This window comes from Mesoplodon densirostris, chromosome 2, assembly GCF_025265405.1.
Source record: "Mesoplodon densirostris isolate mMesDen1 chromosome 2, mMesDen1 primary haplotype, whole genome shotgun sequence".
In the NCBI taxonomy this organism is placed as follows: domain Eukaryota; kingdom Metazoa; phylum Chordata; class Mammalia; order Artiodactyla; family Ziphiidae; genus Mesoplodon; species Mesoplodon densirostris.
In genome coordinates this window covers 101,639,697-101,645,640 of record NC_082662.1, presented here as the reverse complement: position 1 = coordinate 101,645,640, position 5,944 = coordinate 101,639,697, and the positions used below count along the sequence as shown (strand labels likewise).

General features: G+C 38.6%; 1 non-coding gene across 1 annotated transcript; it reads right to left on the bottom strand.

Annotated features, from left to right (window-relative positions):
• Positions 1-2,714: 2,714 nt before the first annotated feature.
• LOC132484695 (U6 spliceosomal RNA) lies at positions 2,715-2,821 on the bottom strand. The gene has a single exon (XR_009531257.1). It is a non-coding gene; the product is annotated as a U6 spliceosomal RNA (small nuclear RNA).
• Positions 2,822-5,944: the final 3,123 nt, after the last annotated feature.

Genomic DNA, 5,944 nt, shown 5'->3' with positions numbered 1-5,944 from the left:
GTCTCTGAGAGTGTCCTCAATTTTTTTCATTCTTTTTTCTTTATTCTGCTCTGCAGTAATTATTTCCATTATTTTATCTTGCAGGTCACTTATCCGTTCTTCTGCCTCAGTTATTTTGCTATTGATTCCTTCTAGAGAATTTTTAATTTCATTATTGTGTTATTCTTCATTGTTTGTTTCCTCTTTAGTTCTTTTAGGTCCTTGTTAAACGTTTCTTGTATTTTCTCCATTCTGTTTCCAAAATTTTGGGTCATCTTTACTATCATAACTGAATTCTTTTTCAGGTAGACTGCGTATTTCCTCTTCATTTGTTTGGTCTGGTGGGTTTTTACCTTGCTCCTTCATCTGCTGCATATTTTTCTGTCGTCTCATTTTGCTTAACTTACTGTGTTTGGGGTCTCCTTTTCGCAAGCTGCAGCTTCGCAGTTCCCTGTTGTTTTTGGTGTCTGCTTCCACTGCGTAAGTTTGGTTCAGTGGGTTGTGTAGGCTTCCTGGTGGAGGGAACTAGTGCCTGTGTTCTGGTGGATGAGGCTGGATCTTTTCTTTCAGTTGGGCAGGGCTGCGTCCGGTGGTGTGTTTTGGGGTGTCTGTGACCTTATTATGATTTTAGGCAGCCTCTCTGCTAATGGGTGGGGTTGTGTTCCTGTCTTGCTATTTGTTTGGCATGGGGTGTCCAGCACTGGAGGTTGCTGGTTGTTGAGTGGAGCTGGGTCTTAGTGTTGAGACAGAGATCTCTGAGAGCTCTCACCGATTGATATTATGTGGGGCCGGGAGGTCTCTGGTGGTCCAATGTCCTGAACTCGGCTCTCCCACCTCAGATGTTCAGGCCTGACACCCAGCCAGAGCACCAAGATCCTTCCTCATGTTTAGACTTCCATCACCCATCCGGCAGGGAGTGAGCCTCCTCAAAGCCCACGCAGTTGTCTCCCGGGAGGAAACACCAATCCCAACAGAAGCCCGCAAGACAAAAGCAACTCAGCGAGATCCCCCGGCAGCTGAGAGCACGTTTTCTTCCTCTTTTTCTTTGATCTGTTGCTATACGCACTCTGCCCAAGACAACATCAAGTTTCTCAAGCTTGCTTCCCAGCCTATGAAAAGTTGGGCACAGGGCCACCTGTAACCTTCTAATCTTTAAGCTCTTTTAAACTTTTTTCCCTCTTCCTTTCACTCATCCTGAGTTCTACCCCATTCTTGATTCTCCGTGACTTTGTCCATAGAAATTCCATTTTCTCCTCAAATCCTACCTATCCCTCTTCTCCATTGTATTTTTTTTTAAAAATTATTTATTTAGGCTGCGCCAGGTCTTGGTTGCGGCACATGGGATCTTTTAGTTGCGGCATGTGGGCTCTTAGTTGTGGCATGCAGACTTCTTACTTGCAGCATGGATGCGGGATCTAGTTCCCCAACCAGGGAGCAAACCCAGGGCCCCTGCATTGGGAGCATGGAGTCTTACCCACTGGACCAGCAGGGAAGTCCCTCCACTGTATTTTTTTGTTTGTTTTTTTTTTTTGCGGTACGCGGACCTCTCACTGTTGTGGCCTCTCCCGTTGCGGAGCACGGGCTCTGGACGTGCAAGCTCAGTGGCTATGGCTCACGGGCCTAGCTGCTCCGTGGCATGTGGGATCTTCCTGGACCGGGGCACGAACCCGTGTCCCCTGCATTGGCAGGCAGACTCTCAACCACTGCGCCACCAGGGAAGCCCTCCACTATATTTTTTGTATTATGTGAATCTTTACACTTGTAGTATTTTTGCTTACTTCCTCTCCTCTATTGTAAGTTTCTAAGGTAGCAGCTGTCTTTGAAGTTCCCATAATGCATAGTTAAATGGAACAGTGTGTCTTGTACCGTGACCCATGGAATTCTCTCTTCTTGTGGATCCAGTAATATCAGTTACATTTTTTAAATTAGCCCCCAACCTTGTCTTCAGTAATTTCCTCTAAGGTGTAGGCCTTTGTCATGCCAATTGCCAGTAACCCCTCTCGAGGTTGATGATTCAGATTTAGGATGCAAATTAGAAATGTACAATTTTACCTCACTCTGTTGTGATTGCACCTTTCTGATGTTTGTCATTTTTCATATAGAAACAGCCCCCTAAGGGGAGCAGATTAACAATTTACTGTATTTTTTTAGGAAAGTGAAATAGATTGTTGAAATTATTTTAAGTGTATTATGAAGTGATTTTTGTTTTACTGACAGTATATTCTAGGACTTACATCGTCAGCATTTAAAGACTTAAGTTGAACCTATAATTGTATTTTGAGGTAACAAAATTTCATTTTTGATACTTTTTTAGTGTCCAGAAATGCCCTTTAAAACAACTTTGCAAATAACTATCTATCTGTGCTTAGTGTAAGTAATGCTTATGTTAGACAAACAATACTTAATTTATTAGTCTTTTGTGGATTATCAGGTACTTTACAAAAACAACTTTGTTACTTCTTTGAAGTAGTGGGCTCAGATGTAGTAGTAATAATGATGTTCAGACTCAGTGACGGACATTAAACAATTATGTATACAGGAAAGAACTAAAAGGAGACAAATGTAATTGTCTTGAATTTAGGATGAAAAAAAATTTTTTAACATTTTTATTGGAGTATAATTGCTTTACAATAGTGTGTTAGTTTCTGCTTTATAACAAAGTGAATCAGCTATACGTATACATATACCCCCATATCTCCTCCCTCTTGCTTCTCCCTCCCACCCTCCTATCCCACAAAAATATGGAATGCTTCACGAAGTTGTGTGTCATCCTTGCACCGGGGCCATGCTAATCTTCTCTGTATCATTCCAGTTTTAGTATATGTGCTGCCGAAGCAAGCATTGGGATGAAAACTTGTAAGAATGATGAGTAAATCATAGAGGTAGAATTTTAATCTTTATTCATAAAAACCTATGAGATACTTTTACATAAAACCAACTATAAAACTATTAAAAATTATGAAGCTGATTATAGTGTTAAATATTTCAGTGAGCAGTTCAAGTCATACTTTTTCTTTTTTTCAAGAAAAGGAAGAACAACTTTCTCTGCTGTCTTCCTCCTTGTGACTACTTATTTTCCCAAATTGGCCTCAAAGAACTAGGTGTGAAGTAGATACCAGCAGTGGTATACTAGCATTTCTATTCAAAAGGAGTAATGTAGATTACCATAACCCTAACTCCATACCTGTTTATTTATTATTTTAAAGTAGTCAGTACATTTGTGCTTCAAACCCTGGGGCAAAATCAGTCATATATTAATAAATAAAAATAGTGTATTTAGGTTTTGGAGAGTCTACTTTGGATTGCAGAAAACAATGTTTATAGATTATAGTCTAGATTATAATCTGGAATTCTACTGAGCAAAACTCTCCTGTATAGTAAAGGACTTCAAAGGACACAGTCTCTAACTTCCCTTTCTTCACTATTACTTCATATTTTTATGTCCTTTCTAAAATGTGAAGAAAATTGGTATTTAGAAATCATGCCAAAATAAAAAATTTCAAATAACAAGGACAGGAATTTGGTAATTTGGCAGAATTGTGTTGAGTCCACCTCTGGGTTTTGAATTTTTTTATCCATAATTTTTCTTTTGAATGCTTGTATTTTATTCCCTTTCTTCTTCTCTCTGAATCTTTTTCTTCCTGAAGACACTTGCAGTTTTAAATTTAATTTTGACACTGTGGAATAAAGTTTTTAATATAAGGCAGTGTTATTATTAAAACTGATGTAACAGTTCTTGGTGACCAAAAATTGTGACCTTAAAAAGCAAATTGTGGGAGTTCCCTGGTGGTCTAGTGGTTAGGACTCAGCGCTTTCACTGCTGTGGCCCAGGTTCAATCACTGGTCGGGGAACTGAGATCCCGTAAGCCAAGTGGCATGGCCAAAAATGTATAAATAAACAAACAAATAAATAAATAAAAGAAATTGTGAGAAATCATAACCGGCAACTAAGCTCAAAGTTTAATCACATTCAATAAGTATTATATTAGCTGTTCCAACTGAACCTTACTGCATCAAACAGCTCTACTATCACGGAGTATGTATGTAAATTTAAGTGTAAATATTCTGAGATTAATTAACCTTTAATGTTTTTTTTACTCTTAATTCAAAAAAGATTTGTGAAATTCATGCCATGGAGCATTTCTATTTAACCTCAGAACCCAGATTGTTTCTTTTGAACTGAGATGTTACAGCTTCTATTAACTCAAATGGAAATTTTAGAAATCTTGGAGATATTTTTATTATCCTACCTTCAGCATACATAGGTGAAATGCTCTGGGACAGGTAATCTTCATTTTCAAATGGAGGTATAGTTTTATGGAATTATTTTGCAAATCCTCAGTTTCATATGTACCCTGAATTTAGAATGAGCTCTCCTAAAATGAGACTGGATTCCTCAGGACTTCTTTAACTGACTCATTTTATGCAAATCCCCTTCTCCATCATTTTTCAAAAATTTCTTATTGAAGTATAGTTGATTTTCAATATTGTGTTTCAGGTCTATAGCAAAGTGATTCATATACTGTGTGTATGTGTGTATGTATATATATATGTATATATATACATACTTTTTCAGATTCTTTTCCATTATAGCTTATTACAAGATACTGAATATAGTTCCCTATGCTATACAGTAAGTCCTTGTTTACCTATTCCCTTCTCCTTCTTTACAAAAGAAAGACTACCTCACTCATCCCTGTTCTTACTCTGTGTGCTGTTCCATGCTATAAAAATCTTTGGGGAGCAATCCAAACAAAGGGAAAAACCCAGAATGCATAGCTCCAGAGAGAGAATTTTGAAGGAGACAGGAATAGGTTGTAACAGGAATGCTTTTCAACTCACTGCTTTGAATTTGTAGGGAAGAAAAACTTTTCCCTTCTTACCTTCTAAGCTCTGTGGTTGGTCTAATAATTAAATTGACATAAGGCAGATTAACAGCAGAAAAACATTTAATTTCATACATATGTGAGCCCATAAAAATATAACACTTGAGACTTCCCTGGTGGCGCAGTGGTTAAGAATCTGCCTCACAATGCAGGGGACACAGGTTTGATCCCTAGTCCAGGAAGATCCCACATGCCGTGGAGCAGCTAAGCCCGTGCACCACAACTACTGAGCCTGTGCTCTAGAGCCTGCAAGCCACAGCTACTGAGCCCATGTGCCACAACTAATGAAGCCTGCTTGCCTAGAGCCTGTGCTCTGCAACAAGAGAAGCCACCACAACAAAGAGTAGCTCCCACTTGGAGCAACTAGAGAAAGCCTGTGTGCAGCAATGAAGACCCAATGCAGTCAAAAATAAAAAAGATAAATAAATTTATTGAAAAAAATATGACACTCAAAGAAGTAACCTAAGCAGGCAGCTTTTATACCTTTTAGACAAGGAAACAATCCATTTGTGAAGAACTGACAAGACAAAGCATTTGGACTTGGGTGGCATATTAGTGAAGAAGTAACAAGGTTTGTTTATATAGCCTTCTCAGCCCTAAACTCACTATCTCTGATAATAAGGATGCCTGCTATCCTCCTGGTACGGGGAGGGTGACTTTTGAATGGGAGATTTATTTCCTGCTGTCGGGGACAAAGGAGGTCAGAGTGTCCATCTTGTACCGGCTGTTTCTTAAGTTACTTTAATTCAAAATAAACAATATGCCAAATGGCATATTTTGGGGTGGCATATTCTATTCCCTTTCAAATTCAAATGAGGTCACAACTTTTCTGATAGTGAGGACTGGCCAGTTATATAGTGACCATTTTCCGTAAACTGAATGAGCCGAAGTGCCAATGTTTTGACAATGATATATTTAATGCACATATAACACAATATACAATATGCCAGAAATTACATATTTGCAACTATCAAACTTATACAGTTTAGTAGTCAATGTGTAAGGAAGTACAGTTTCCAAAGTTCATTTTGGGGCAAAATGATTGAAGACCACAGGCTTGGGAGTCACTTGTACACACA